We start from the raw sequence: 11,848 nt of genomic DNA on the forward strand, positions 1-11,848 counted from the left end.
AGGGAGGGTTCAATTCCGCGAGTACCTGCCGGGTAAGAGGGCAAGGTATGGCGTGAAGATGTATAAGCTGTGAGAGTGCATCAGAGTATACCTACAGGTTTAGGATATATGAAGGAAAGGCCACCCCCAAACCAGACTGCATCCTGGACTACAATAGGTACATGGGGAGGGGTGGACTTGTAAGATCAAGCCCTGAAGCCCTACAGCGCCATGCGGTGTGGTATAAGAAGCTGGCCGGGCACATCATACAGATGGCATTGTACAATGCGTACATGCTACGTCGATGTGCAGGCCAGACGGGAACTTTCCTGGAATTTCAAGAGGTGATTATCAAGAACCTAATCTTTAGGGACCAAGAAGGGGGGGCACCCAGTACTTCTGGAAGCGAGCCCACACGCATCGTACCAGGGCAACACTTTCCAGGAGAAGTTCCCCAAACTGGCAAGAAGGGAAAAAGTCAAAAGAGGTGCAAAGTCTGCTATAAGAGGGCGATAATGGATGACACAATATATCAATGTGACACGTGTCCCGAATAACCAGAGCTCTGTATGAAAGTGTTTTAAAATTTATCATACATCCCTTGGTTTATAATTTACCCCAATTTTACTTACCCTGATGCACTCCACACAGCTTATCCCCCCTCGTCTTTCCCCTCTGGGCCCTGCTGTGTGTCCAGGCAGCTGATAACAGCCACATGTAGGGTATTGCCATACCCGGGAGAACCCACATTACAGTTTATGGGGTGTAGGTCTCCGGTCAAAATGCTCACTACACCTCTAGATGAATGCCTTAAGGGTGTAGTTTTTAAAACGGGGTCACTTCTTGCGGGTTTCAACTGTACTGGTACCTCAGGGGCTTCTGCATACATGACTTCGCACTAGAAAATCCCCAGTAGGCCAAATGGTGGTCCTTTCCTTCAGAGCCCTCCCATGGGCCCAAACGGCAGTTTATCACAACAAATGGGGTATTGCGGCACTCAGAACAAATTGCGCAACAGAATGGGGTGTTTTGTTTCTTGTGAAAATAAGAAATTTTCAGCCAAAACGACATATTATTTGAAAAAAATAATTTTGTTTTCATTCCCAGCCCAATTCAAATAAGTTCTGTGAAGAAACTATGGAGTCTAAATGGTCACTTTACCCATAAATGAATTCCTTGAGGGGTGTAGTTTCCAAAATGGGGTCACTTCTGGTGGGTTTCCATTGCTTTGATACCTCTGGGGCTCTGCAAATGCGACATGGCACCCGAAAACCAAACCAGCAAAATCTGTACTCCAAAGAACACACAGCGCTCCTTCCCTTCTGAGGCTTCCCATGGGCCCAAACGGCAGTTTATTGCCACAAATGGGGTATTGATGCACTCAGGAGAAATTGGGCAACAAAATTGAGTATTTTGTTCCCTGTGAAAATAAGAAATTTTGGTAAAAAATTACATCTTATTGGAAAAAATGTCATTTTTTTAATGTCACAGCCCAATTGAAATAGGTGCTGTGAAAAAACTGTGTGGTCAAAATGCTAACAACAACCATAAATGAATTCCTTGAGGGGTGTAGTTTCCAAAATGGGGTCTCTTTTGGTGGGTTTCCATTGCTTTGATACCTCTGAGGCTCTGCAAATGCGACATGGCACCCGAAAACCAATCCAACAAAATCTGGACTCCAACAAACACATAGCGCTCCTTTCCTTCTGAGCCCTCCCATGGGCCCAAACGGCAGTTTATCACCACAAATGGGGTATTGCCACACTAAGGACAAATTGGGCAACAAAATGGGGTACTTTGTTCCCTGTGAAAATAAGAAATTTTGATTACAAATGACATTTTATTGGAAAAAATGACATTTTTTTCATTTCAGAGCCCAATTCAAATACGTGCTGTGAAAAAACTGTGCGGTCAAAATGGTAACAACAACCCTAAATGAATTCCTTGAGGGGTGTAGTTTCCAAAATGGGGTCACTATTGGGGGATTCCTACTGTTTTGACACCTCAACACCTCTTCAAACCTGGCATGCTGCCTAAAATATATTCTAATAAAAAAAGAGGACTCAAAATGCACTAGGTGCTTCTTTGCTTCTAGGGCTTGTGTTTTAGTCCACGAGCACACTAGAGCCACATGTGGGACATTTCTAAAAACTGCAGAATCTGGACAATACATATTTAGTAGTGTTTCTCTGGTAAAACCTTCTCTGTTACAGAAAAAAAATGAATAAAATTGAAATTCAGCACGAAAAATGAAATTTGCAAATTTCACCTCCACTTTGCTTTAATTCCTGTGAAATGCCTGAAGGGTTAAAAAACTTTCTAACTGCTGTTTTGAATACTTTGAGGGGTCTAGTTTTTAAAATGGGGTGTTTTATCAGGGTTTCTAATACATAGGCCCCACAAAGCCACTTCAGAACTCAAGAGGTACCTTTAAAAAAAGGCTTTTGAAATTTTCTTAAAAATATGAGAAATTGCTGTTTATGTTCTAAGCCTTGTAACGTCCAAGAAAAATAAAAGAATGTTCAAAAAACGATGCCAATCTAAAGTAGACATATGGGAAATGTGAACTAGTAACTATTTTGGGTGGTATAACCGTCTGTTTTACAAGCAGATGCATTTAAATTCTGAAAAATGCAATTTTTTCAAAATTTTCTCTAAATTTTGCAATTTTTCACCAATAAACACTGAATATATCGACCAAATTTTACCACGAACATGAAGCCCAATGTGTCACGAGAAAACAATCTCAGAATCGCTTGGGTAGGTTTAAGCATTCCTACGTTATTACCACATAAAGTGAAATATGTCAGATTTGAAAAATGGGCTCTGAGCCTTAAGGCCAAAACTAGGCTGCGTCCTTAAGGGGTTAAGTTATGAGGAAAGATTGAAAGAATTAAACCTATTTAGCCTTGAAAAAAGACGACTAAGGACGGACATGATTAACTTATATAAATATATTAATGGCACATACAAAAAATATGGTGAAATCCTGTTCCTTGTAAAACCCCCTCAAAAAACAAGGGGGCGCTCCCTCCGTCTGGAGAAAAAAAAGGTTCAACCTGCAGAGGCGACAAGCCTTCTTTACTGTGAGAACGGTGAATTTATGGAATAGCCTACCGCAGGAGCTGGTCACAGCAGGGACAGTAGATGGCTTTAAAAAAGGGTTAGATAATTTCCTAGAACAAAAAAATATTAGCTCCTATGTGTAGAAATTTTTCCTTCCCTTTTCCCGTCCCTTGGTTGAACTTGATGGACATGTGTCTTTTTTCAGCCGTACTAACTATGTAACTATGTAACTATATATTTATAATGTTTTGGCCTTCTGGTTTAACTTCTTCCAGCTCTTTGGCGTACATTTATGGCGCAAGTAGTCCCCGCCAAGCGCCGTATCTGTATTCCGCGGTGAGTGCTTGGGCTCAGGAGCTTAGCCCGCACCGTTAGCAGCTAGTGTCAGCTATAATTTACTGCTGATACCCTGCTGCAATCAGCTGAAATCGGAGCTAGCCTCGATCTCAGCCGTTTAACCCCTTAATAGCGAACGCAGCACCTAAGGGTCCTATTACCCGGTCAGACGTGGGCCGTGTAAACGAGCTCCGATCAACGAGATAGCTCGTTGATCGCCGCTCTAAGGCTCCTTTCACAATGATTGCTTATGTATAGCTCGTTACTCGGAGCGCTCGTCCCCATACGGTTTCATCATTGCGGCAGCGCATCTCCCGGATTACGCATGTGCTGCCGACAACGATGATTTTTAATTCTGCATTGTTTATCGGCTGATCGCTGTCCTGTTTACACAGGGCAATGATCAGGATCGATCTTTCATATGAATGCTCATTTGCCCGATCATTGGCCCGTGTAATAGGACCTTAAGATGTAAGCCCATTGGCACCCCCGCATAATGAATGCAGGACGTCAAAGGATCGCTACGGCAGCCATAGAGTTTAAAAGTACTAATTTTAAACTCTGCTACTGAGCCACCAGCGTGGGGCCGCTTCAATTGACATCAGACATGCACAGATATAGGACTGATGCTAACCAGATCATTGGGCGCCCGGCTGGTGTCAATTAAAGCTACCCAGCAGCCCCACCCAGGTGGCTACGTATGAGGCTGGATTCACATGGGACAGAAATGCTCCAGGATTTTCCACAGAATATCTGCAGCAAAATACGCACGTTTTGTGTGCGGATTTCGCGAAAGATTTCATCCCTTCGGCTGGATTCACAGGGGACGAAACCGCTGCAGATTCTGCGTGGGGAAAATTTTAAACGGATTACAGTCCCAGCCACGTAGGCTAAAATCTGCAGTGAACATCAGGAACAAAATGAGCTTGCCATGGTTTGGAAAATCCGCAGCATGCTCTAATTTCTGTAAGAAAAATGTTCATAAGCACGTGGATGAGATTTGTTTAAAGCTCGGAATAACTGGCTGCGGATTGTCCGCACAGAAGATCAGCAGAATCCAGCCTAAGGTCTGGATAACATAATGCAGATTTTCCAGAATTTTTATACCATAAACCAGAATTGGATCCAAGAGAGATGACCTATAAGGTCATTCTTTATACATTTCTTCTGTTCTGGTTCAGTTCCTGGTTTGGCTTAAAAAAAAAAAAATCTGCATCATATCTGCACTGTGTGAACAAGGCTTAAGGTATTGTCACATGTAGTGTAAAGACACTGCAGAATTTAAATCTGTTTTTTCTGTGGGGAAATTCTGCAGAAGAGAAATTGACATCTGCAGTTCAATTTCCGCAATTCTTTCCTGCGTACTTTGTGGATGACATATTTTTAACATCTCATCCACTTTGCTGTTATTGTAGTACACTGCAGAATTGCCGCACAAAAATTCCTGATAAGAATTTGCGATATTTACGCTACGTGTGAACGCATCCTTAGGGTATATTCACCTGCAACAGATTTGTTGCAGAAATTTCTGTGACTGAAAATCAGTGGCACAAACACAAAGAAGAGTAGAATAATGAAAAGATTTGCACCTCTTCCGTGTTTCGGAACTAACTCCTGTTTTTGGCTTACAAATACGGATTCAAAATACTGACCAAAATATTGCCATGTGAAAGGGGTTGTCCAGGAATAGAAAAACATGGCTGCTGTATTCCAAAAACATCATTTTGAAAGAGTCGAATACCAGACACAACCCATGGACAGGTGAGGTACTGTTTCTGGAAGAATACAGTCCAGAATAGAAAATACAAGTTCAAAAACAAGGGCATCCAATAATAGAAAACACAACAAAACCCAAAAGAACTGAGCGAATAAATCAGATATCTGTAAAAGAAAAGGGGAAAAGAAAGAACACAGAAACGCCTGGGGAGAAGAACAGGACAAAAAAAAAAAAAAAAAGGGAAAAAAGGGGGGAGGAAAAAGAGAAGTGGAGCGCACTCACTCCATATATGACCTGAATTCCGCTGAGTTTTGGAAAGTTAGCCAGTAGTGCTACAAATTGAAAAAATTGCCATGAGTGCCTGTGAACGAGGCAGTAAGATCCCCCATCCTCATAACCTCCTGGATCTCATTGGAGTCAAAAGAGAAGTTGTCTATGTCCATAGAGCTGGTATGCAGGTCTTGGCGGGATGTCGCAGAGATGGGACAGGAGTTTTTGGTAAAGGAAAATCAGTAAACTTAGAAGCGATGAACCACACTTCTGACGAAAAATCCATTCAACACTGGGCAACCGATCCCTTTGTTCCGCCGTAAAGAAAATATGTAGGTCTCTCTCCCAATTAAGTATATAGGTCGGGGCGAAGATCCCGTCTGAGAAATTAGAATTCCATAAATGTAAGAAAGTGTATTGCGTTCCACTCCCGACGCAATGCACAGTCATTCGAAGGGGGTTTTTGTTCAGGAGTAGAATTTGTGACAATTCAGAGATGTAAAAAAAATGTTGCAGTTGGGAAATTTGCCATCGAGTAAGTATGGGAGTTTCCGTCACGGTTAGCAAAGTATGAGTGAACATCCATTCCCCATCATGAAGAAAGTGATGGGCATGAAATATATTTGCAGACACCAAGGTGCAGAATGGCCCAGGAGCCATACCCAGTTGGAACAATGGGTTCCCCAATATAGGGTATAAGGGGGACAGGGAAGGGTAAGTGTCTATTCTGGGGAAAATAAAACAAACTACTTTTAAGATTAGGCCTATCAGGGGAACTGTGTGAATGGCCAAAGGAATCTGTTTTCAAAGCCATGGGGGTCTCTTGAAGCGGGGTAGGGAAAGTGAGGTGAAGGCAATGGCCCTGAGGGGACGTGACATGGGAAAAATATATATATGAGTTTTCGCGACCCTAAGGGCCAAGCTAGAGTTTGACACTTTGCTAGGGTGGCCATCGCTTTGGTAAAGAGGTAGATCTGTACTTGTTCTCTTAATTGTGATAATTCCGCCCCTATTACACAGTCTAGGGAAACTTTGTGAGGTTCTACTAATATGTGGATACAGGAGAGGAAAGCCATTAGCACCACTGCACGCTCTTTTTTTTTTTTTTTTAAGTCTGGAGCCGTGTTTAATGAGGGAACCTCTGATATAGCATTTATGGGCTTCCCAAACCATGAGTGGATGACGGTCAGAAGTGACGATAGTGATGACGTAATCCTGCAGATCCTAATCTAGGGCATACCGCACTGGGTTGTCCGGAATGAGAGAGTCATTGAGTCGCTATTGCCAGGGGTGCAAGTGTACCGTAGGTAGAGGGATAGACATAGTAATAAGTGCGTGGTCAAAGAAGTAGATAGAGGCAGCAGTCCAGAAGGAGAACTGAGAATGACAAAGAAGGAAGTAGTCAAGTCTAGAGTATTAATTATGAGGGGCAGAGAAAAAGGTATAGTCTTTGTCAGAGGCGTGGAAAGTCCTCCAAGCATCTACCAATTGGTGGTAATGAAGTCTTTTGAAAATTCTAAAGTGAGCAGAAAAATAAAGGTTGGAATGACCTTGCGAAGAGTTCAAATGGGGGTAGAAAGGGATATTCAATACCCCGCCTAGTGTGAGGGTACTTTCGGCAAGACTGAAAAGGTCTGCTCTAAAAATGAGACCCGGCCAGAGTTCGGAAGATCGAGCAAAGCAAATGTGGTCAATGCATTAGCTAGTTTACCTTTCTTGAAGAAGCACCTACCTATTCCATCACTGTGAGTTTCCATGAGCTGCTAAGGGATCGTACGCACTACGGGATCGATACTCCCTTGGATTTAGATGAGGAACTGTGGAAGACATCAGGGAAACGAGTCAGAGGGTTTAGGATTACAATCAGAGCGGAAGTGTGTTTCCTGAACAGAGGCAACTCGCACCCTTTTATTCCAGAGGAGATGTAGCAGGGAGGATCGTTTTTTTAGGTATATTCAGACCCGGAGCATTAATAGAAACAATAATTATGTTTGACGTTGTGTGCAAAAAGCAAAAAGGGAGAGATAGAGAAGCCATAAAGCATAAACTAACCCTCCCCCAGGGAGCAAGAGTATGGAAAAGAACGAAAGAAACAAAGAGATGAAGGAGCGCCAGATGTTACTAAACGATAGCCCACTACAATGGTTAAAGAGAGAAGAGGAGGGACCTCAGACTGAGGACTATCATACTGATCCGCAAGAGGCAGGAGAGAAATATACGAGGACCTGCATAGGAAAGATACCAAGAGAATAAAATTACATACACCCCTAACCCAAACCTGAAATAGTGGACACACAAGGAAAAGGAAAATGAGGCTACAATCTACATTAGCCAAAAGAGTAGGAAAAAGACTCAGTAGTCTGACACGAAGATCAGCAGGATACATCGGAGTGGCAAGCAATAACTGGTATAAAGGTTCTGACTGTGGAAACCATTATGTGTCCCATAGAATAGCAGGGCACGTGAGGGAGACAGTAAAGAACCCACATAAGAAGGGAACACATAACTACCCAATACTCGTCACATTGTACAGCAAGGAACCCAAAAAAAATAAAAAATTGACAAAGTTAGGCATCCGACAATAATAGGGATAGCCCTGCATAGGGAGCAGTAAACAAAAGCTACATTGCCTTGAGAGGGGTCATATACAATGCAGCAGGTATAGAGGGCATTAATCCCCAGATGAGGCCATCACTTGGGGTCATCCAGCTAGGCTAGACATCGGATCAGAGTACACATAGAGTCTAAGCAAAAAAGTCCAATTGCGACATCCAAAACTGCCCACAGTCTTTAGGCAACGAGCCTCTGGGTGGTCGTCTAATCCTGCCTGGTGGGTCACTCTTCGAAAGGAGTCCACCTTGAGAATCCCTCCAGGGTGGACCCGGTCGTATGAGATGGTGGTAAGGTCCAGTCCGGGACAGCTGCTACGTCTCAAAATCGAAACGCCTTCGCCAAGATTATGGGAGATCGGGCCACAAAAGTGTAGCCCTACTTGCGGGGAATAACGTGAAATGCGTGTCCGCATCTATAGGTTGCTCTTGCCAACTTTGCAGCTTCCAGCAGAGGGTGCAAAACTCTGCGCATATAGAGTGAGCCTAGAGACATCTGGAAGAATGGTAATTTCAGCTCCAACACGGGGAAAGGGTCCCCCGCTCCCAGGGTCTACTTAAAATGTCCTCCTTTTCTTTATAAAAATGCACCCGGCATATAACATCTTGTGGGTGGCTGGACTAGCCAAGTCTGGGGCCCGACATACGGTAAACCCTATCCAATTCTATGTCCATGGGCCTGTCCAAGAACTTCTTAAAAATAGAGATCACAGTATTATGCAGATCTTCACGGGGTACAAACTCAGGGAGGCCCCTAAGTTTCAGACTGATTCACCTCCTGTATGGTCCTTGCGTGGGTCTCCTCCAAGCAAGAGAGGTGCAACTCCAGGTCTGACCCTGTGGTTAAGGCCTTCACCATCTCCTAGAGCTCCATGGTGGTGCGGTACACTGACGGAGCTGGAGGCTCTTGAGAACAAGTGTCTATGCTAGCTTGCAGAGGAGTACGGAAAAGCATCGGAGTACCTTCGCTGCGAAAAGTATCCTTTGAGGGAGCCGCTGAGGAGACAGCGTTTTGGCCTGTAACAGGTGCCGCCGTGTCTGGTAGGCCTTTAGAGAGAGCTTGCATCGGTTGGGAGCGCAGGTAATGGCAGATGGACGTCTCCAGGAGCACAGCAGAGGCTTCCTATGCTTCCTCCCTTTGAGCATGGGGGAGTCTAGAAGTGAGTTTTCCGCCAAGATAAACTGTGTGGCTCCAGAGCTCTCTGGAAGTGTGTCCTCACACCGCTATGCTGAAGTCACGACCCCCGCACAACTTTAGGTTGTGAGGTGCGGCCTCCATGGATCAGACTTGCTTTCCAAGCACATCCCATATATGCTCGATAGGTGTGAGATCTGGAAAATTTGGAGGCCGAGGCAACACCTTGAACTCTTCAAAGATTTCTCAAACCATTGCTGAACAATTATCCTGCTGATAGAGGCCACCACTATTAGTGAATATCGTTGCCATGAAGGAGTGTGCTTGATTTGCAATAATGTTTCGGTAGGTGGTACATGTCACATCCACATAAACGCCAGGACCCAAGGTTTTCCAGCACAACATTGCCCAAAGCATCACACAGCCTCCACCGGCTTCCCTCCTTACTATAGTGCATCCTGGTGCCATCTATTCCCCAGGTAAGCGACACACGCGTAATTCATCAGACCAGGCAACCTTCTTCCATCGCTCCATGGTCCAGTTCTGATGCTCACGTGCCCACTCTAGGCGCTTTCGGCGGTGGACAGGGGTCATCCTTGAAGTCCACAGTGCAGCGGGGGCCGGCAGTCCACAGTGCAGCGCAGGGCCCGCAGTCCACAGTGCAGCGCAGGGCCCGCAGTCCACAGTGCAGCGCAGGGCCCGCAGTCCACAGTGCAGCGCAGGGCCCGCAGTCCACAGTGCAGCGCAGGGCCCGCAGTCCACAGTGCAGCGCAGGGCCCGCAGTCCACAGTGCAGCGCAGGGCCCGCAGTCCACAGTGCAGCGCAGGGCCCGCAGTCCACAGTGCAGCGCAGGGCCCGCAGTCCACAGTGCAGCGCAGGGCCCGCAGTCCACAGTGCAGCGCAGGGCCCGCAGTCCACAGTGCAGCGCAGGGCCCGCAGTCCACAGTGCAGCGCAGGGCCCGCAGTCCACAATGCAACGCAGGGCTTCCCAAACTTTATCCCTGGGGCCTCAAAAAACCACAACATGGGGATGGGGAGAAGACTGGGGTAATCGTCACGCTTGAGAAAAAGCCCAAGTGTGAGGGAAGAAAAGTACCTGACAAGATACAGAGGTTGCACAAAACATTTCTCTGTGGATTTACTTATAAATTGAATTAGAGAAAATATATAATCATCCATGGCTAAAGGTATACCTTAAATACTCAGTGCGAACTCGGCATACACCTATATTATACACAGATATATCATATACTAACATTATATACAACCCTGTACTATATACACACACACACACACTATAGATATGCACTGTATATAATACACACACCTATATTACATGTCTATAGATACAGATATATAATATACGAACATTATATACAACCCTGTACTATATACACACTATAGATCTATACACTGTATACAATACACACTATAGATCTATACACTGTATACAATACACACTATAGATCTATACAATACACGCTATAGATCTATACCCTGTATACAATACACGCTATAGATATATACACTGTATACAATACACGCTATAGATATATACACTGTATACAATACACGCTATAGATATATACACTGTATACAATACACGCTATAGATATATACACTGTATACAATACACACTATAGATATATACCCTGCATACAATACACACTATAGATCTATACACTGTATACAATACACACTATAAATATATACACTGTATACAATACACACTATAGATCTATACACTGTATACAATACACACTATAAATATATACACTGTATACAATACACACTATAGATCTATATACTGCATACAATACACACTATAGATCTATACACTGTATACAATACACACTATAAATATATACACTGTATACAATACACACTATAGATCTATACACTGTATACAATACACACTATAGATCTATACACTGTATACAATACACACTATAGATCTATACGCTGTATACAATACACACTATAGATCTATACGCTGTATACAATACACACTATAAATATATACACTGCATACAATACACACTATAGATCTATACGCTGTATACAATACACACTATAGATATATACACTGCATACAATACACACTATAGATCTATACACTGCATACAATACACACTATAAATATATACACTGTATACAATACACACTATAGATCTATACACTGTATACAATACACACTATAGATCTATACACTGTATACAATACACACTATAGATCTATACGCTGTATACAATACACACTATAAATATATACACTGCATACAATACACACTATAGATCTATACGCTGTATACAATACACACTATAGATCTATACGCTGTATACAATACACACTATAGATATATACACTGCATACAATACACACTATAGATCTATACACTGCATACAATACACACTATAGATCTATACGCTGTATACAATACACACTATAGATATATACACTGCATACAATACACACTATAGATCTATACACTGCATACAATACACACTATAGATCTATACACTGTATACAATACACACTATAAATATATACACTGTATACAATACACACTATAGATCTATACACTGTATACAATACACACTATAGATCTATACACTGTATACAATACACACTATAGATCTATACACTGTATACAATACACACTATAGATCTATACGCTGTATACAATACACACTATAAATATATACACTGCATACAATACACACTATAGATCTATAC

At 43.1% G+C, this 11,848-nt stretch overlaps 1 protein-coding gene across 2 annotated transcripts in view; it reads right to left on the reverse strand.

Moving 5' to 3' along the window:
- Positions 1–11,848, reverse strand: part of LOC142663712 (uncharacterized) — a 28,343-nt gene that overhangs the window by 15,977 nt on the left and 518 nt on the right. The window contains exon 1 of one of the 2 annotated variants that reach the window (XM_075842497.1): positions 7,101–7,188. The exons of the other annotated variant lie outside the window; for it this stretch is intronic. The gene's annotated coding sequence lies outside the window, so the exon portion shown is untranslated. Of the gene's footprint in view, positions 1–7,100; positions 7,189–11,848 lie in introns of those variants that run through there. 2 annotated transcript variants of the gene reach the window in all.

This window comes from Rhinoderma darwinii, chromosome 11 (genome assembly GCF_050947455.1).
Source record: "Rhinoderma darwinii isolate aRhiDar2 chromosome 11, aRhiDar2.hap1, whole genome shotgun sequence".
In the NCBI taxonomy this organism is placed as follows: domain Eukaryota; kingdom Metazoa; phylum Chordata; class Amphibia; order Anura; family Rhinodermatidae; genus Rhinoderma; species Rhinoderma darwinii.